The sequence below is a fragment of the Pristiophorus japonicus genome, unplaced genomic scaffold (assembly GCF_044704955.1).
Source record: "Pristiophorus japonicus isolate sPriJap1 unplaced genomic scaffold, sPriJap1.hap1 HAP1_SCAFFOLD_42, whole genome shotgun sequence".
NCBI lineage: Eukaryota > Metazoa > Chordata > Chondrichthyes > Pristiophoridae > Pristiophorus > Pristiophorus japonicus.
The window spans coordinates 5,956,192-5,977,664 of record NW_027254090.1 but is presented as its reverse complement, the minus strand read 5'-3'; the positions used below and the strand labels follow the sequence as shown (position 1 = coordinate 5,977,664).

General features: G+C 45.5%; 1 non-coding gene across 1 annotated transcript; it reads left to right on the top strand.

Annotated features, from left to right (window-relative positions):
• Nucleotides 1-599: 599 nt before the first annotated feature.
• Nucleotides 600-673, top strand: trnan-guu (transfer RNA asparagine (anticodon GUU)). Its single transcript has one exon. It is a non-coding gene; the product is annotated as a tRNA-Asn (tRNA).
• Nucleotides 674-21,473: the final 20,800 nt, after the last annotated feature.

The window sequence follows — 21,473 nt, the reverse complement described above, 5'->3', positions numbered from 1 at the left end:
AAGTGCTGTAGTTTGGGGAAAGATGTGCCCAGATCAACAAACATGTACCTCAACTCTTTGCAAAGAGTTTGGTGCAAATAATCAAGCGTCTCAGGGACTTGGACTTTCTTTGAATAAGTTCTGCTTGTACCTGCATTCAAGCTTGAAACAGCAACTGGGCTTCCATCTCACGGGACGTTTGGGGTTGATGTGCGTTGCTTTCAATCTTTGAAATTTCACCAAGCAAAGAAACGGTGAATCCAACTGTCCCTGTAAGCATTTAGTTCCCGTTTAATCACAGGAATATCCGCAGTCAGGAGCTGAAAAGGAATTCAAACCTAATACCGGCTTCGGGACAATCAGAATACTTTGTCACAGACAAGGCACCGGAAGGCTGGAAGGTAGATCACACCGGTTGTGGGAGAGCTGGTTGGCGGTGACATGGAAGTGTCTGCAGTGTGCGGGACCAGACTGCTTCCACGCATCCACAATGAATGTCCGTCCATTTATTTGGGAAAAGTACAACTAAGAGTGGACAAGTTCCATCCCATCGGAGCAATCTGAAGCTTTAACTGACTGACACCCTGGTTTTGGATGTGTTGCACCCTCGACTTCCATCAGTCTCTGTGGCGCAATGGGTTAGCGCGTTCGGCTGTTAACCGAAAGGTTGGTGGTTCGAGCCCACCCAGGGACGAAGTGTTTAACTGTTTTTCCCCGAGTATTCGGTGCCGCAAAGTCCCAGGTTGTCATTGTGCGTTTTGGCTGCACGAATCTATTCCGCAAATGTTGCCAGCAGTGCTGTTATCCAATTAGTTCCCACTCCAATATTTTATGAGCATTCATTTCAAGTAAAACGATGTATTACATGGATCATGTTTCATCCAGACCATTAGAAATAAATTATGTTATTGGGTTTAAAGAAACTGGTGGAAATTGATTCTATTGGTACATATATAGAACTGGAACTTCGGTCTCAAGTGCTCCTCCTATCAAGTATAGACACATACACAATCAATGGTTTTACAACTGAGTCATAAACACTTACAATTTTAAACCATTCTCATACAGCGTGTAAATGAGATAGGGATAAAACTTCATCACATGTAAAGAGAAAATGAATGATTGTGGATACCACTGTTCCTCAGTAATTATATTATTATTTATTTCATTCTGAAGAAGGTTATCGGCTAATTAATGGTGATTAAAAGAATTCTTACTTTTGCACGTTGGCTGCATGTCGTCAATTTTATAAGGTTTTGAATTTAAAAATGGGTTACAATGCTGGTTGAATACATGACCCCAAAGTCTTTTTGGGATCACAGGTTGAGTCTCTCTGGTGGTTTACGCTCTCTTGTAGAGCGCCTGAGTTGGGGCTCCGGTTGTTGGGCGCTGGCCTGTGTGTCTGCTGTTTGCGGTGCCTCAGGTCTATCCGGACTGCCCACAGTGACTGGGCTCTCCTCCCTTTGGTTCCGGTGTTCGGTCACCTGTGCTGGAGTGAACTCTGTATCGTGTTCTTGCTCTGCTTCTTCTATGGGGTTGCTTAACCTCCTTTTTGTTTGATCCACATGTTTGCGGCAGATTTGTCCATTGGTTAGTTTAACTACCAGAATCCTATTGCCCTCTTTGGCAATCACAGTGCCTGCGAGACATTTAGGTCCTGCAGTGTAGTTGTGGACAACAACAGAGTCGTTTACACCAATATATCGTGCCCCCGCATTCCTGTCATGGTAGTTATATTGTGATTGGCGCCTGCTCTCAACAATTTCTTTCATGGTGTGGTGTATAAGGGATAACGGCATTTGAGCATCCTTATCATTAGCAGCCCTGCGGGTGGAACCCCTGTGAGCGAGTGTGGTCGGGATCTATTGGGCAACAGGAGGCGTGATAAGTGGCTTTGTAGGGAACCCCCTTGGATTCTGAGCATCCCCTGTTTGATTATCTGCACTTTTCGTTCTGCCTGGCCGTTTGAGGCTGGCTTGAACGGTGCCATTCTGACATGGTTAATTCCATTGCCTGCCATGAAGTCCTGGAATTCAGTGCTTGTGAAGCACAGGCCATTGTCGCTGACCAAGATGTCCGGTAGACCGTGGGCGGCGAACATTGCCTGTAGACTTTCTACCGTGGCAGAGGATGTGCTTGAATTTAAAATGTCACACTCGATCCATTTGGAGTGAGCGTCTACTGCAACCAAAAACATTTTTCCGATGAAAGGACCTGTGTAGTCATCATGGATGCGTGACCAAGGCTTGGCGGGCCATGGTCAGGGGCTAAGGGGGGCTTCCCTGGGCGCATTGCCCAGCTGGGCACACATGTTGTACCTGCGAACACAAACTTCCAGATCTGCATCTATCCCTGGCCACCAAACGTGTGACCTGGCAATTGCCTTCATCATGACAATGCCCGGATGCTCATTGTGGAGTTCTCTGATGAACACCTCTCTGCCCATCTGGGGCATGACTACGCGGTTTCCCCACAGTAGGCAATCGGCCTGAATCGAGAGTTCATCCCTGCCCCTGTGAAATGGTTTAAATTCCTCAGGGCATGCCCTGTACGTGGCTGCCCAGTCCCCATTCAGAACACATTTCTTGACTAGAGACAATAGCGGGTCTCTATTTGTCCAGACTTTAGTCTGCCGGGCTGTCACGGGTGAGCCATCGCTTGCGAAAGCTTCAACAGCCATGACCATCTCAGCGGCATGCTCGGTAGCCCCCTCAGTGGCTAACGTGAGTGCCCACCTCTGTATGCGGAGCGATGCGTCTGCATTTATGGCCTTGTTGACGGCTAAAAGGGACGTGAGGGGTTTGTGATCTGTCTCCAGCTCAAATGTCCTGCCAAGCAGGTACTGGTGCATTTTCTTTACCGAATATACACATGCGAGCGCCTCCTTTTCTATCATCCCGTAGCCCTTTCTGCCTGGGACAGACTTCTGGAGGCATAAGCTACCGGCTGTAACTGACCCTTGGCATTGACATGCTGCAACACACACCCGACACCATAGGACGACGCATCGCACGTTAACACAAGTTTCTTACATGGGTCATATCGCGTGAACAGATTGTTGGAACATAACAAATTGTGTGCTCTATTAAAAGCCCTTTCCTGGCTGTCCCCTCAGACCCATTCGAGACCTTTGCTCAGGAGCAGGTGGAGCGACTCTAGCAGCGTGCTCAATTTGGGAAGAAAGTTACCAAATAGTTCGGGAGCCCCAGGAACAAACGCAGCTCCGTCGTGTTACGGGGTCTGGGTGCTCTCTGGATCGCTTCCGTCTTGGACGCAGTAGGGCGCATCCCGTCTACTCCTAGCCTCATCCCCAGGAATTCTACCTCTGGAGCTCGGAAGATGCACTTCGCCTTTTTCAGTCGCAGCCCTACCCGGTCCAGTCTGCGTAGCACCTCCTCCAGGTTGTGGAGGTGTTCTTCAGTCTCGTAACCCGTGATGAGGATGTCGTCCTGAAAACCCACCGTCCCTGGAGTCGACTTGAGGAGGCTTTCCATATTTCGTTGGATGATCGCGGCGGCCGAGCGAATCCCGAACGGACATCTGTTGTACTCAAACAACCCCTTGTGTGTCGTGATGGTGGTCAGCTTCTTCAACTCTCTCGCCAGCTCCTGGGTCATGTAAGCTGAGGTCACGTCCAATTTTGAAAAAAGTTTGCCACCGGATAGCATCGCAAAGAGGTCCTCCGCTCTCGGTAGCGGGTACTGGTCTTGGAGTGACACCCGATTGATGGAGGCCTTGTAATCACCATATATCCTGACTGACCCATCCGCTTTGAACACCGGTACAATCGGGCTCGCCCAGTCACTGAATTCGACTGGCAAAATGATACCTTCCCTCAGCAGGCGGTTCAATTCACCTTCTATCTTTTCCCGCATCACGTACGGCACCGCTCTGGCCTTGTGGTGTCCTGGCCTGTCCGGGTTTATGTGAATCACTACCTTGGCCCCCATGAAAGTGCCAATGCCGGGTTGAAATAATGAGTCAAATTTTTGCAGGATCTGTGAGCATGAAACTCGCTCCACAGAGGAAATAGCATTAACATTGCCCCAGTTCCAGTTCATGACAGCAAGCCAACTCCTCCCCTGTAGTGCGGGACCGTCCCCCGGGACAACCCAGAGTGGCAACCTGTTCTCCGAATCTTTGTGGGTCACGATTATCGTGGCGCTGCCAAGCACCGGAATGATCTCCTTGGTGTATGTCCGTACCTGTGCGTCAATCGGTGATAATTTTGGACGCCCACAACTTTTCAAACTATTTGATACCCATCAGGGACTGGCTCGCCCCCGTGTCTAGCTCCATTGATACTGGGATGCCACTGAGGAGCACTTTCATCATTATCGGTGGCGTCCTGGTGTATGAGCTGTATACGTGCTCCACATGAACTCACTGAACTTCAGCTCCCAGCGATTTCCCCCAGCTTTCATTTCTGCAATTTCTGTAGGTATTTTCTTCATCTCTGCAAACTCCGGCTGAGTTTGTGCCTCCATGCCTCCAACATGAGCTGTTGTTGGAAACAAAAGATCCCTTGCTCATCAATCGTCCCTGACTACCCCTGTGACTGTCCTTGAGTGTGCCATTAACAGGTGTTGATGGCCCCATTACTGGCGACATTGTCCCTTGCAATGGTGTGAATCGCCGTTCTGCTTGCCATTATCTCTGTCGAACTCCCCCTCTGGGTTCGACTACATGTTGGAGCATTCCCGATTGCCCTTGTCTGCCTATAGAACTGTGTGCTGCTTTAGCAATGTTGATTCTCTGTCCCAACCATTCCTTAATACAGTATCTCTCGTCTATTCTGCCAGCGGCCATGCTCACGTGGTTTAAATCCCAGTTTCTCGTCGCCATTGATACATCCTTACTATACAGTAGAAATGCACACGAGGCCCATGCTTGAGAGAAGGTCAGTCTGTGGTCTGTCCTTTATTCCTTAGCACTCAAGTGATGAAAGTGGGTGGAGCTTCCCCTTTTTTACCTGAAGATCCAGGTTAGAAGTGTCTCCCACAAGTTCACCACCTAGTGGTCATTGTTCTCACAGTGTACAACTGAGGTCAGATTATATATGGGTTACAATGTTGGTTGAATACATGGCAATAAGCACTTAAAATTTTAAACCATTCTCCTAAAATACAGTGTGTAAACGAGATAGGGATAAAAGTTCATCACATGTAAAGAGAAAATTAATGATTGAAGCTAGTAAAAGATCCTCTCGGAATAAGTGATCACAGTATGGTTGAATTTGTAATACAGATTGAGGGTGAGGAAGTAGTGTCTCAAACGAGCGTACTATGCTTAAACAAAGGGGACTACAGTGGGATGAGGGCAGAGTTGGCTAAGGTAGACTGGAAACACAGACTAAACGGTGGCACAATTCAGGAACAGTGGAGGACTTTTAAGGGGCTCTTTCATAGTGCTCAACAAAAATATATTCCAGTGAAAAAGAAGGGCAGTAAGAGAAGGGATAACCAGCCGTGGATAACCAATGAAATAAAGGAGAGTATCAAATTAAAAACCAATGCGTATAAGGTGGCCAAGGTTAATGGGAAAATAGAAGATTGGGAAAATTTTAAACGACAGCAAAGAATGACTAAGAAAGCAATAAAGAAAGGAAAGATAGATTACGAAGGTAAACTTGTGCAAAGCATAAAAACGGATAGTTAAAGCTTTTACCGATATATAAAACGGAAAAGAGTGACTAAAGTAAATGTTGGTCCCTTAGAAGATGAGAAGGGAGATTTAAAAATGGGAACTGTGGAAATGGCTGAGACCTTAAACAATTATTTTGCTTCGGTCTTCACAATGGAAGACACAGAAACCATGCCAGAAATTGCTGGTCACAGGAATGTGGGAAGAGAGGACCTTGAAACAATCACTATCACTAGGGGGCTAGTGCTGGACAGGCTAATGCGACTCAAGGTAGACAAGTCCCCTGGTCCTGATGAAATGCCAGGGTATTAAAAGAGATGGCGGAAGTTATAGCAAATGCATTCGTTATAATCTACCAAAATTCTCTGGACTCTGGGGAGGTACCAGCGGATTGGAAAGCAGCTAATGTAATGCCTCTGTTTAAAAAAGGGGGCAGACAAAAGGCAGGTAACTATAGGCTGGTTAGTTTAACATCTGTAGTCGGGAAAATGCTTGAAACTATCATGAAGGAAGAAAGAGCGGGACATCAAGATAGGAATAGTGCAATCAAGCAGACGCAGCATGGATTCATGAAGGGGAAATCATGTTTAACTAATTTACTGGAATTCTTTGAGGATATAACGAGCATGTTGGATAGAGGTGTACCGATGGATGTGGTGTATTTAGATTTCCAAAAGACATTCGATAAGGTACCACACAAAAGGTTACTGCAGAAGATAAAGGTACGCGGAGTCAGTGGAAATGTATTAGCATGGATAGAGAATTGGCTGGCTAACAGAAAGCAGAGAGTGAGGATAAATGGGCCCTTTTCGGGTTGGAAATCGGTGGTTAGTGGTGTGCCACAGGGCTCGGTGCTGGGACCACAACTGTTTACAATATACATAGATGACCTGGAAGAGGGGACAGAGTGTAGTGCAACAAAATTTGCAGATGACACAAAGATTAGTGGGAAAGCAGGTTGTGTAGAGGACACAGAGAGGCTGCAAAGAGATTTAGATAGGTTAAATGAATGGGCTAAGGTTTGGCAGATGGAATACAATGTCGGAAAGTGTGAGGTCATCCACCTTGGGAAAAAAACCAGTAAAAAGTGAATATTATTTGAATGGGGAGAAATTGCAACATGCTGCGGTGCAGAGGGACCTGGGGGTCCTTGTGCATGAATCCCAAAAAGTTAGTTTGCAGGTGCAACAGGTAATCAGGAAGCCGAATGGAATGTTGGCCTTCATTGCGAGAGGCATGGAGAACGAAAGCAGGGAGGTCCTGCGGCAACTGTATAGGGTATTGGTGAGGCCGCACCTGGAGTACTGCGTGCAGTTTTGATCACCTTAATAAAGGAAGGATATACTAGCTTTGGAGGGGTACAGAGACAATTCACTCGGCTGATTCCGGAGATGAGGGGGTTACCTTATGATGATAGATTGAGTAGACTGGGTCTTTGCTCGTTGGAGTTCAGAAGGATGAGGGGTGATCTTGTCGAAACATTTAAAATAATGAAAGGGATAGACAAGATAAAGGCAGAGAGATTGTTTCCACTGGTCGGGGAGACTAGAACTTGGGGGCACAGCCTCAAAATACGGGGGAGACATCCATTGTGGATGTGTGGAAGCAGTCTGGTCCCGCACACTGCAGACACTTCCATGTCACCGCCAACCAGCTCTCCCACAACCGGTGTGATCTACCTTCCAGCCTTCCGGTGCCTTGTCTGTGACAAAGTATTCTGATTGTCCTGAAGCCGGTATTAGGTTTTAATTTCTTTTCAGCTCCTGACTGCGAATATTCCTGTGATTCAACGTGACCTAAATGCTTACAGGGACAGTTGGATTCAGCGATTCTTTGCTTGCTGAAATTTCAAAGATTGAAAGCGATGCACATCAACCCCAAACCTCGTCACCTACTCGCTAACCGCTACACGCTGCTTCCGTGAGATGGAAGCCCAGTTGCTGGTTCAAGCTTGAATGCAGGAACAAGCAGAACTTATTCCAAGAAAGTCCAAGTCCATGAGGCATCTGATTATTTGAACCGAACTCCTTCGCAAAGAGTTGAGGTTCGTGTGGGGTAATTTGGGCACATCTTTGCCCACACTATAACACTTGAAATATAACTCAACGGCTGTAAAGTGCTTTCTCTCTTCCTCTTGTCTGTATCCTGTGCTTTTATTTCTCTATTTATTCCCCCTGTCTCAATTTCTAGTGTTTAAAAGGGAACAAAAGATGAAGTGGGTGTCACTGTGGAACAATTTCTCTCGCTCAAAGTTAGATGCACGACCGTTGCTCCATGAGGTCTCGGCAGCTAGCCGTTGATATTCAGGTCCATAAATAAATATATTTTTTTGTATTTATACAAATTATCGAAGCTGGTCTCTGGTCGCGTGGTTAAGATATCGAGCATTAAACCTCTTTCCATTCTCAATCAGTTCATCGCAGAAACATAATTGAGGTGTGTGAGAGGATTAATGATTGCTGTAATCGCCGTTAATAACCCCACTACTATCTGTTACAGAACGAGCTTCCACATTCTCCCGCTTCTCCTGCCCTTTGCCGGACACGTGTTCGGGGTTTAATTTTACAAACTGGGTGTGTTCGCTGATCGCGGGGAGATGATAGGAGCCTCTGTGGCCCCACTGTGAGGGTGTGGAAGTGAACACTGTGGCTGGGTGATCCGTGACATTTCTGTAACGGCAGCAGAGGAGACGGATTGAGAGCTTTGAGTGTGGGACAGAAGTTGTTTCCGGTGAGCCAACACATTCCCGATCAGCACAGAGGGAGCTCACTGGTCAGCTCCCCTCTGTTGGGGTTATTGTGCCAGAGGTTTCCGTAGTGTAGTGGTTGTCACGTTTGCTTTATATGTATATGATCACTGGTTCGATCCCAAGTGCGAACTTTATGTTTAAACTTGCTGTGGATGAACAATTGGAGCCGAGTTGAGTCTCCGAGCAAATACTGCCTGACATGCTGAGATTTCCAGCATTTGCTGTATTTATTGATTAAAGTATCAACTCTCCCTCAATTAGCATTTCTTTCATTGTGCAAAAGAAGGTGATGGGTTAATTAATGATGCTTTCCCGTGAAAGCAACACAAAAGTTTAACGAATAAACATACGGTGACTGGCAGGTGAGCGCTGCTTCTGACACCCAGTGGGAATGGGCGGGGATTTTAAGGCCCCTTTTATTGCAGAACCTTCATTTCGATCAACATCTCAGACTCAGTGTTTCGGCCTCGTGGTGCAGCGGTGGTGTGTCTGCCTCTTGATCAGAAAGTTGCATGTTTAAATCATGTTGAGGTCTCTGTTCTTTTTGGCAATTACAGAATTAATATTTTCTTTGCTGTTTGGCAATAACCAGACCCTTGCTCCAAGGTCTGTCTCAATGTTTCCCCGGTGTCAGGCAGAGATACGCCTGCTGCCCTCATTTACTTCATGTGACAGGACACAAAAGTTCAAAATCAAACTGCAGGTGGCCACACATAATATTGAGCAGTCAGGATGGCCGAGCGGTCGAAGTTGCTGCATCAGGTTACAGTCTGCTTTGAAAGCGTGGGTTCCGTAGTGTAGTGGTCATCACATTCGCTTAACACGCAAAAGGTTCCTGTTTCAAAACCAGCTGAAAACGTGTTCAATTAAACATGAGAAGCATTGAATAATGTGCATTTCTGGTTCAGTATTAACAAAGCATAATGTCTCCCAGTCCTGCTACATTTGTTGAATGCTCTGTACAGTTCGGTACACATTCAAACTCTACAGTTTCCAGCCTTGACGGTGCAGAAAGCCCCTCTCAAAGCTGCACATTCCGGCTGCATTCAGTTGAGTTGTGAGAGATTATTGACGGATCCTGGAGCTGTGAAAAGGAATGATGTGTTAGAGGGGTCATCAAACGAGGCCATGTGGGTTGAATTAAAGAACAAAAATGGGGCGATCACACTACTGGGAGTGCACTATAGACCCCCAGGCAGTTAGAGGGAGATAGAAGAACAAATATATGGGCAGACTGTTGAGAAGTGCAAAACCTCTAGAGCTGTAATAGTGGAGGATTTTAACTACCCGAATATTTACTGGTGAAATGATAGTGTGAATGGTACAGATGGTGGAGAATTCCTAAAATGCATTCAGGAGAACTTCTTTATCCAGTATGTAACAAGCCCATCAAGGGAGGGTCGGTTCTGGACTGGGTATTGTGATCGAAGAGGGGCAGGTATGAGGGGTATTAGTGGGAGAGCATTTTGGTGCGAGTGATCATACTCAGTAAGGTTTAGGGTAGTTATAGAAAAGGACAAAGGGGATCAGGAATAAAAGTTCTCAATTGGGGTAAAGCCAATTTTGCTGAGCTGAGATGGAATTTGGCCAAAGTGGACTGAGAACGGCTACTTGCTGGTAAATCAGTGTCAGAGCAGTGGGAGACATTCAAGGAGGAGATCCTGAGGGTACAGAGCAAGTATGTTCCCTTAAAACAAAGGTGGGACTAACAAATCTAGAGCTCCCGGGATGTCAGGGGACATACAGGGAAAGTTAACGAAAAAAAGGGAAGCTTATGACAGATACCGATAACTCAATACTGCAGAAATTCTAGAGATGCAGAGGTGCAATTAAAAAATATATCAGGAAAGCAAAGAGAGAGCATGAGAGAATGTTGGCAATTAAATCTGGGAAAACCCAAAGATGTTTTAAAATACATTAAGAGCATGATGATAACAAGATAAAGAGTGGGGCCTATTAGCGTCCATAAAGGGAATCTGTACGCGGAGGCGGAAGGCTTGGGTAGGATTCTTTATGAATACTTTGCATCTGTTTTCACAAAAGAGAGGGGCGATGTGGACTTTGCAATGAGGGTGGAGAAGTGTGAAATATTAGATGAAATAAACAGAGTGAGAGAGGAAGTATTGGTGGTTTAGCAGCTTAGAAAGTGGATAAATCCCCAGGCCAGGATGAAATGTATCCCAGGCTGATAAGAGCAGCAAAAGAGCAAATATCAGAGGCTCTGACCACCATTGTCCAATCCTCACTGGTTACAGGTGCGGGGCCAGAGGATTGGAGCACTGCTAACATTGTACCTTTGTTTAAAAAGGGAGAAAATGATTGAGTAAATACAGGCTGGCCAGCCGAACCTTTTACAATTATTTGTAAAAATCCTGAGGGACAGGATAAATCTTCATTTGGAAAGTCATGGATTAATCAAGGATAGTCAACATGAATTTGTCAAGGGAAGGTCGAGTCTGACTAAATAGATTGCATTTTTCGAGGAGGTAACCAGGAGGGTTGATGAGGGCAGTGGTATGATGTAATGTATATGCACTTTAGCAAAGCTTTTGATAAGGTCGCACTTGGAAGACTGGTTACGAATGCAAAAGCCCATGGGATTCAAGGGCAAAGTGGCAAGTTGGGTTCAAAATTTGTTCAGAGGCAGGAATCAAAGCGTAATGGTTGATGGGTGATTTGTGATCCAGTGGGGTTCCGCAGGGCTCAGTGCTAGGTCCCTTGCTTTTTGTGGTATACATCAATGACTTGGACTTAAATGTTGAGGGTATGAGTAAGAAGTTTGCAGATGACACTAAAACAGGCTGAGTGGTTGATAATGAAGAAGAAAGTGGCGGACTACAGGAAGATATCAATGGATGTCTCAAGGCGCTTTGCAGCCAAAGAAGTACTTTTTGAAGTGCGGTCACTCTTGTAGTGTGGGAGACACAGCCGCCAATTTGCACACGGCAGGCTCTTATAGGCAGCAGTGTGATGATGACCAGATCATCTGTCTCTGTGATGTTGATTGAGGGATAAATATTGACCAGGACACGAATCCTGGCCACATTGATCCGCCCACCACTTCACACTGTTCTCCGAGGGACCAGCGCGATGATACTAAAACAACAAGCGAAATTGGTAAGCTATCCATGCAGTCCATCGGAATCCAGCCACACCACCTTATACCACGGGTAACATCTCTCCATGGATTCTGGAATCTGGATCAACAAACCATAATCCCATCTTATAAGGAATTCCGGGAGGTGCTTCAAGCTTTATTCCATATATATGAACAGTTTTCAGGTATTTAAACAAATACCGACGTTTTTGAGATGGGCGTCTGGGTGACGTCATCAAAACCATGGTCGTCATTTTGGAGCGTGAGCAGGAACATCGGCAGGGCCCAGGTACAGAGGAGTGGGAAGGTCGGGGCGGATGAGCGGTGAGTGTTTGTGGCGAGATGCGGTGAATGTTTATGGTGGAGGAGCGGCGACAGATCGTGGAGGAGGTGCGACAGATGACGGTATGGGACCCAGAAGAGCCGAGGGCCCAGGGGCAGCACGGGCCAGCCCACACTGCGATATGTGTGGGCACTGGGTCCATGCAGCAGAGCTGGTCTCCTGTCGTCTTGGTTAACCCTTGCCACTGGACCAAGACATCGCTCTGTCAAGCCCATGTGGTGGCTGGTGTGCAACGGCCACCCCACGTTAAAAAAATCCACACAAAGGCATCTTCCACCCCCTGAATTGGAGTCCAGGACTGAACATCGGGTCCTTCATCGAAACACCTGTGAACTCATGGAAGCAAATCGTCCTCGATCGAAGGACCGCCTATGATGATGATGATCAATGTACTGGTCAGGTGGGCAGAACTGTGGCAAATGGAATTCAATCCAGATAAGTGTGAAGTAATGCATTTGGGGAGGTTTAACAAGGCAAGGGAATATACATTAAATGGTATGACACTGAAAAGTGTAGAGGAACAAAGGGACCTTGGAGTGCAGGTCCGCAGATTCCTGAAGGTAGCAGGCCAGGTAGTTAATGTGGTTAAGAAGGCATATGGAATACTTGTCTTTATTAGTCAAGGCATGGAGTACAAGAACAAGGAGGTTATGCATGAACTGTTCAAAACACTGGCTACACCACAGCTGGAATACTGCATGCAGTTCTGGTCACCACATTACAGGAAAGATGTGATGTCACTGAAAAGGGTGCAGAGGAGATTTACTAGAATGTTGCCTGGACTGGAGAATTTTGGCTATGAGGATAGTTTGGAGATGCTGAATCTGTTTTCTTTGCAACAGAGGCATCTGAGCGGAGACCTGATTGAGGTGTATAAAATTGAGGGGCCTGGATAGAGTGGATATGAAGGTCCTGTTTCTCTTGGCAGAGGGGTCAACAAACAGGGGGCGTAGATTTTAAGTAATTGGGGAAGGTTTAGAGGAGATATGAGGGGACATTTCATCACCCAGAGGGTGGTGGGGTCTGGAACTCACTGCCTGAAAGGTTGGTAGAGGGAGGGACCCTCACCACATTTAAAAGATACGTGGATGTGCACTTAAAGTGCCGCAACCTACAGAGCTATGGACCGAGAGCTGGAAAGTGGGATTAGGCTGGATAGCTCTTGGTCGGCCGGCGTGGACACGATGGGCCGAAATGGCCTCACTCTGTGCTGAAACTTTCTGATTCTATGATTCTATTAATATATATATATATATATATATATATATATATATAATAAATACAATTATCGTAATTTTTCCTTGGTGGTCGAGTGGTTAAGATCCCGAGCACTAACCCTCTTTCTATTCTCAATCAGTTTATCACATGAAAATAATTGAGGTCTGTGAGAGGATGAATAATTGCATACCTCGGGAGCCTATTATCAGCGAGGGCAGGCATCGACGACGAGGTTCAACACTGCCTCCAGTGCGCCAGTGCAGCCTTCGGCCGCCTGAGGAAGAGAGTGTTCAAAGATCAGGCCCTCAAATCTGCCACTAAGCTCATGGTCTAACGGGCTGTAGTGAGACCCGTCCTCCTGTATGGCTCAGAGACATGGACCTAATACAGTGGGCACGTCAAGTCGCTGGAGAAATACCACGAATGATGTTTCTGCAAAATACTGCAAATCCCCTGGGAGGACAGACGCACCAACGTTAGCGTACTAGATCAGGCCAACATCCCCAGCATCGAAGCACTGACCACACTCGACCAGCTCCGTTGGACGGGTCACATTGTTCGCATGCCTGACACAAGACTCCAAAAGCAAGCGCTCTACTCGGAACTCCGACACGGCAAGCGAGCCCCAGGTGAGCAGGGGAGACGTTTCAAGGACCCTCAAAGCCACTTCATAAAATGCAACATCCCCACCAACATCTGGGAGTCCCTGGATAAAGACCACCCGCAGTGGAGTAAGAGCATCTGGAGGGTGCTGAGAACCTCGAGTCTCATCGTCGAGAGCATGCAGAACACATGCACAGGCAGCGGAAGGAGCGTGTGGCAAACCAGTCCCACCCACCCTTTCCTTCAACTACTGTCTGTCCCACCTGTGACAGAGACTGTAATTCCTGTATTGGACGGTTCAGTCACCTGAGAACTCACTTTTAGAGTGGAAGCAAGTCTTCCTCGATTTCGAGGGACTGCCTATGATGATGATGAATTGCTGTAATCACCGTTCATAACCCCGTTACTTTCTGTTACACACAGAGTTTACAGACTCTCTGGCTTCTCCTGCCCTTTGTCGGACACTTGTAACTTTACAAACTGGGTGAGTTCGCGGCCCCTTATTCTAAGATTATGCCCCTTAGTTCTAGTCTCCCCTATCAGTGGAAACATCCTCCTTGTCAAGCCCCCTCATAATCTTATACATTTTGATCAGATCGCCACCCATTCTTCTGAATTCCAATGAGTAGAGGCCCAATCTACACAACCTTTCCTCATAAGTCAACCCCCTCATCTCCAGAATCAACCGAGTGAACCTTCTCTCAACTGCCTCCAGAGCAAGTATATCCTTTCGTAAATATGGAAAACAAAACTGCACGCAGTATTCCAGGTGTGACCTCACCAATACCCTGTATAACTGTAGCAAGATTTCCCTGCTTTTATACTCCATCCCTTTTGCAATAAAGGCCAAGATTACATTGGCCTTCCTGATCACTTGCTGGTGATCTAGTTTGCTAGATATGAAGGCCAGCTTAACATTCGTCTTATTTGATTATTTTCTGTACCTGCCCATGACATTTACATAAAAACATGTTGACTCTGTCGAATCATGTTATAATTTTCAAAGTACCCTGACACCACTTCCTTAACAATGGATTACAGCATTTTCCTGATGACTGCTTTCAGACTAACTGTCATGTAGTTCCCGGTTTTCTCTCTCCCTCCTTTCTTGACTTGCGATGTTACATTTTCTACCTTCCGATCCGCTGGGACTGTTGTAGAATCTGGACATCGTGGTGCAAAGGTTACGGGTCTAACACCCGAACAGGAGGCTGCATGTTCAAATCAGTTAATTTAGCTGTTGTTCTTCCGGAATTGATATTGTGTTTGCTGTTTCACAATAACCAGACCCTTGCTCTAAAACCTGTCTCACTGTTTCCCCAGGGGCACATTCATGTTACAATAAACATTCTGAATCAGATGCCTGAAGTACAGTGTGTAAAATGGGATATGGTTTAACAGTTAACATGCAAAGCACAGAACCAATTATTCAATTATCGACTTTCCCTCAGTTAATATTACTTTCACTGTGCAAAACAAGCTGATTGGTTAATTAATAAAGTTTGCCCGAGAAAGCGACATAAAATTTAACGATAATGATTCGCCCAACATGGGGCTCAAACCCACAATAGTGAGATTAAGAGTCTCATGCTGTATCTGCTGAGCTAGCCAAGATTATGTAAATCACACATCCCTGTCGGTGACTGCTGCCAGGCGCCTGTTGGTTTCGTCCCATTTCCCAGTGTTTCCCGATCCTGTCTGTCTCTCTGGCTCTGTTTAATCTGTGTGTGGCCACCTCCAGTATGATTTTGAACAAATACCTGTGTTTATGTATTCAGTAAAAACAGAAAATGCTGGAAACACTCAGCAGGTCGGGCAGTATCTGTGGAGGTGGGGAAGTGGGAATAATCGATGGGTTTGTTTGCGGCTTTGATCTGTTGCTGGGAAGTGAGGCAGCGCTGCAGGATGCTTCTTTGCGAGGTGTAGCAGAGGTTTCCGTCGTGTAACGGTTATCACCTTCGCTGCACATGTGAAATATCCTCGGTTTGAGCACGGACAGAAACATTATTTTGGAGAATATTTTTCTGTGTAATACATTTTTTAAAAGTAGCCCGAGGTTCCTTTTATCATGAGCGATGAACATCTTAACTCACTCTCCTAAAATACAGTGTGTGTAAAATCAGATAGGGGATAAAACTTCATCAGTGATTAAAGTTCCTTAACTAAATAAAGTTCAGTTATTGAAGTTTCCATCAATTCATTACATAAACATAATTGAGGTGTGTGAGAGGATTAATAATGGGCTTTAATCGTTAATGAGCCCATTACTTTATGTTATTGACACAGGTTACACACTCTCTTGCTTCTGAAAGAGTTGAGATGCGTGTGGGGTGATTGGGGCAGATCTTTCCCCACATTACAAGGCTCCATCGCTACTTCATTGACTTTAAATCACTTGAGGATATCCTGAGTTGTTGAAAGGCCACGTAAAAATGCAAGTCATTCTTTGCAAAAGTTCTAACCGCAAGTTCAAACTTCGGCGGCAAATGGAGGCTCACCAAGAATTTGTTCTGACACACGACAAATTCATTAAAAGTAGGATTCAGCAGTTCAGCTGCTCGCTTAACATTCCGTCTGACCTGGTGCTGCAAGTGGAGATGTGTCCGCAGTGTAGCGTTTAACACGTTCACCTCACACACGGGAAAGCTCACCGGGTGGAAATATTTTGTTGGAACTTTCTCCTCAAACTTTTTCAGGGAGAGATTGTTCTCCAGTGAAAGGACATAAGATCATAAGAACGTAAGAATTAGGAACAGGAGTCGGCCATTCGGCCCATTTTAATGTTTTCAAAGTGATTTCACCCGGGGACCTTTGGTGTGTTTGGGGAACATGATAACCGCTACACTACAGACACACGTGGTAGATGTTGTCTTAGGAACATAACCAGAGCTCTAACCAACACAGCTGGCCGATACTTCAGGAGCTGGTTTTACGAGAATAGAATGACGATGCTATATTTAGGAAGGCTGTGAGAGTGGCCGGAATTGATCTCGTATTTCCCAGACTTTATAAACAGGAACATAGGAACAGGAGGAGGCCATTCGGCAGCGAGTGGTTGGGATCCAGAATGCGCTGCCTGAAAGGGTGGCGGAGGCAGAATTAACCTTATCTTTCAAAATGGATTTGGACAAGTATCTGAAGGTACAATATCTCAGAGGTACGGGTAAAGGCCGGAGGAGTGGGACTAGCTGAGAGTCGGCACGGGCTCGACAGGCCGAACGGCCTACTTCCGTGCTGTAACCGTTCCACGATTCTATATTATGTTTAAACTTGCTGTGGATGAACAATCGGAGGTGAGCTTAGTCTCCTGGTAAAAACGCTGATGCTGCCTGACCTGCTGAGATTTCCAGCATTTTCTGTTTTTATTTGCTATTTATTCTCCTGGCAAAAGGGTTCACTTATTCCTTAATTGCTCTTTATTTCACTTCAATATATAGATAACTTTCAGTGGGAGAAAACGGATCCACCGGGGACCTTTCGTGTGTGAGGCCAACGTGATATCCGCTACACTGCAGCCCATCAAAGGGTGAGAAACCACTGAATATAAAGGATGAGCTCACAAATATCAGGGTCAGTGCAGTCTGGTCAACGTCAAACCCTCCTTTCTTTTTCAGCAGAGGCATGAACGGGAGTCAGACGCCACAAAGTTTAATTAAAGACACAAATACAAGTAACACTTCCAAATCATTTCACTGTAAAATTATTTCACTTTATTTGAAATCCTACTGCGTTGAATCTGAAAATGAGCACCATGGGATTTTATCTTCACTACTGATTCTATTTTATCTTCACTACTGATTCTATTTTCTGTGCACGGTAGTAATAACTGGTGCTGTTAAAGTTGACAAAATTTGCCCCACATTCCTGGTGTCATCGGCAATGAAGATTTTAAACCAGACTCCTAAAATACAGTGTGTAAAATGGGTTAACATGCACAAGAACATAAGAACATAAGAAATGGGAGCAGGAGTCGGCCATACGCCCCTCGAGCTTGCTCCGACATTTAATACGATCATGGCCGATCCGATCATGGACTCAGGTCCACTTCCCTGCCCGCTCCCCAGATGCAGTTTTGATACTCAGGATGGCTGAGCGGCCTAAGGTGTTGTGTTGAAATTGTAATTTGCTTTGTAAAGCTTGGCTTCTCATCCCACTTCTGACATATGTTATTTTTAATAATTAAGCAAAACTTATTTGACACCACAACGAGCTCCTAAAAACTAGGATTCAGCAGTTCAGCTGCTCACTTAATATTTCTGTCTGACCGGGTGCTGAAAGTGGAAATGTTTCCGCAGTGTAGCGGTTAACACGTTCGCCTCACACTCGAAAGCTCACCGGGTGGGAATATTTTCTGTAGCTTTCTCCTCATGCATGCTCAGGGGCGAGTTTGTTCTCCTGTGAAAGGTCATAAGATCATAAACATGTAAGGATTTGAAGCCGGAGTGGGCCATTCGGCCCCTCGAGCCTGGTCCACCATTCAAGAAGATCCTGGCAGTTCCTCGACAGCAAGTTTAAACATCTGGGGCGGAGCCAACAGGCGCCTGGCTGCAATCAGTGCCAAAAACGTGTATTTGCGCAGGAGCCCCGTGAGATCAATTGGTAGATCATGAAACTCTTAATCTCGAATTTGTGGTTTGGAGCCCTACGTTAACTGTTAAAACATGTCCCATTTTGCACAGTGTGTTTCCGGGGTCTGGTTCAAAATGTTCATTTTTGGTAACATCAACAGGAGACTGGGGAAACACTGCGACTGACTTTAGAGCAAGAATCTGGTTATTGTGAAACACCAAAGGAAATATAAATTCGAGAAGAATGACATCGAAAAGAAATGTGACCCCGACACCCAGAAAGAAGTGTTAAGGCAGAAGATTAAATGCTGCATTCCTCTGTGCAAAAAATTCCTTTCACAAACATTTCTTTGACAGAAACTGCACAAAACAAAAATGTTCCTTTCAAAGTCATTAAACTTCCGAATTTCCGCGCCCCCCGAATCTCCTGAATCAGATGCCTCTAGTTTTGCCGACTCAATCCATGTCCCTTTGCAATGTTCTGCTTCCACCCATACTATGAAATGTGCCACTAACTTATAGAATCATGGAATGGTTACAGCACGGAAGGCCATTCGGCCCATCGAGCCCGTGCCGACTCTCAGCGAGTCCCACTCCCCCGCCCTATCCCCTTAGGCCTGCAATTATTGTTTCTTCATACACTTATCCAGCTCCCGTTTGAAAGATAAGATTGAGTCTGCCTCCACCGCCCTTTCAAGCAGTACATTCCAGATCCTAACCACTCGCTGCTAAATGGTCATCTCCTGTTCCTATGTGTAAAGTCTGGCAAACACTAGATCAATTCCTGCCACACTCACAGCCTTCCTAAATATAGCACCGTCATTCTATTCTCGTAAAACCAGCTCCTGAAGTATAGGCCAGCAGTGCAGGTTAAAGCTCTGGTGATGTTCCTGACATTGCTGTCGTGTTTCCGTAATGTAGTGGTTATCAGCTCACACGTGAAATGTCCCTGGTTCGAAACTGGGCGGAAGCATTTTGAAAACTTGTTGAATTAATTTTTATAAAAAATGGATTTATTCATATTAGTTGTTCAATATTAACAAAACACAATGTCCCACAGCCTTGTTAAATTTTTTGATATCTCTGTACAGTTCTGCATACACTCAAACTCGACACTTGAACTGCATGCTCATAAAAGTATTGGAGTGGGAACTCACTGGATAACAGCACAGCTGGCAATGTTTGTGGAATATATTCGTGACACCAAAACACACAATGACAACCTGGAACTGTGCGGCACCGAATCCTCAGGAAAAAACAGTTAAAAACATCGTCCCAGGGGGGGCTCGAACCACCAACCTTTCTGTTAACAACCAAACAGCGGTAACCCATTGCGCCACAGAAACTTACGCAAATGAACATCGCAAGACATCCCAAACCAGGGTGTCAGTCAGTTAAAGCTTCAGATTGCTCCGACCGGGATGGAACTTGTCCACTCTCAGTTGTATTTTTTCCAAATAAAGCGTGGGACATTCATTGTGGATGTATGGAAGCAGTCTGGTCCCGCACACTGCAGACACTTCAATGTCACCACCAACCAGCTCTCCCACAACCAGTGTGATCGACCTTCCAGCCTTCCAGTGCCTTGTCTGTGATGAAGTATTCTGAATGTCCCGAAGCCGGTATTTGGTTTTAATTCCTTTTCGGCTCCTGACTGCGGATATTCCTGTGATTAAATGTGAACACAATGCTTACAGGGACAGTTCGATTCACCGTTTCTTTGCTTGGTGAAATTTCAAAGATTGAAAGCGACACACATCAACCCCAAACCTCGTCACCTACTCGCTAACTCGACAAAATGTTGCATTTTCTTTTCATGCCAAGCATTTTGCATTAATGCATTGCAATGCCAACGCACTTTTTACCTGGCAAGACTGAAGTACAAGCTGTGATGAACAGTGTGAAACAGAAACAGCTACTTGAGAACCCAAAACCTCGACGGTATCTGTGTGAATTGCTCTGCATCGATAATTAGCAGAGCGTAAAGAGAGGAAACTGACGAAGTGGATGAGAAAATGCCGAGCCAAAGTGTAATGTTGTCGATGATTTTGTTGTTTTTGAGAAATGTTTCAAAGATTTTACATTATCTGTTCAATGGTGTAATGGTGAGCACTCAGGATTCTGAATCCAGTGATCTGAGTTTAAATCTTTGTGGGACCTGAATGCTTGTTGTCCCAGCTTCTGAAAATTTGGGACAAACAAGTGCTGGTGGGCAGTTTTGTAGCCGTTGTCATTGATGCTTGATCGACAAGTCTAGTTGTCAATTCGTGTGTTCAACCGTCAGTTACCTGTTACAAAATGGTTTAAACAGCTGTCTTGCTCTTTTCACTTCGTTGCTTTTAACGTCGAATTACCCGCACACACTCCGTTGTAGTAAAGGTAGGGTCAGGTCTTTTATTTAAACATTCATACCAAACAAACCAAGTATGAAAGTTACTGAGAACACTTCACAAAGGCAGCTTGCTTCGATTTCCGTGGCTGCTTGAGACACACACCTTCCGAATGTCCAGTGTCTCTGGTGTCTGCGTGTGTGAGTCTCATCTTTATACTCTTATTTCTTTGCATTTAGACAATCACGGCTAACTGCTTTGTGAATTGTTTAACATACAGACTTAATATTGCTTGTTTAACCTGCAGATGTCATTAAATAGTAACAAAAGTACAATCAAATATTTAACATACAGACAATGACCAGTTACTCATTTCAATGGCTGAAGGCACCACATTGTCTAACAGTCTCTTTCGATCCAAACTTCAATCTTCCTGTTTTTTAATCCAAACTTCAGACTGCGTGCTGAAGCAAAGAGTTCAGCAATGCGGGACTGTGCTCCCACATTCCCCCACTTCTTCTCCTCGCCTCTCTGCAGGTCTTATCTGGGTAACATACATTTGCATGGTGGCTCGAGCTCATTCAACAGCATTGTCCAGTTGTTGTCCTTGTTTTCCAACACAACATCCACAGTAAATCAAAATGACCAGCACGATCAGCTGAACCAGCACCAGCATAAGGACAGGGTGTATCATTGTGTTCATCACGCCTGTTGCCGTCGGGCTCCATCCCAACAATGACTCCCACCAGCTTACATGTTCAATCTGGTCCAAAGTTGTGTGCACGTTCTCGATTTCCGCAGTGTGATGGTTAATGTCCACAACGATTGCTTGATTCAAACTCTGCAGCTGTTGAAATTTTGTATTCCATTCCCATGTTTCCTTCTTCCAAATAGCAGCGCGCTTAGGGTCAAAGTAGGGTTGTTGTAGATTCAGATTCTCAGG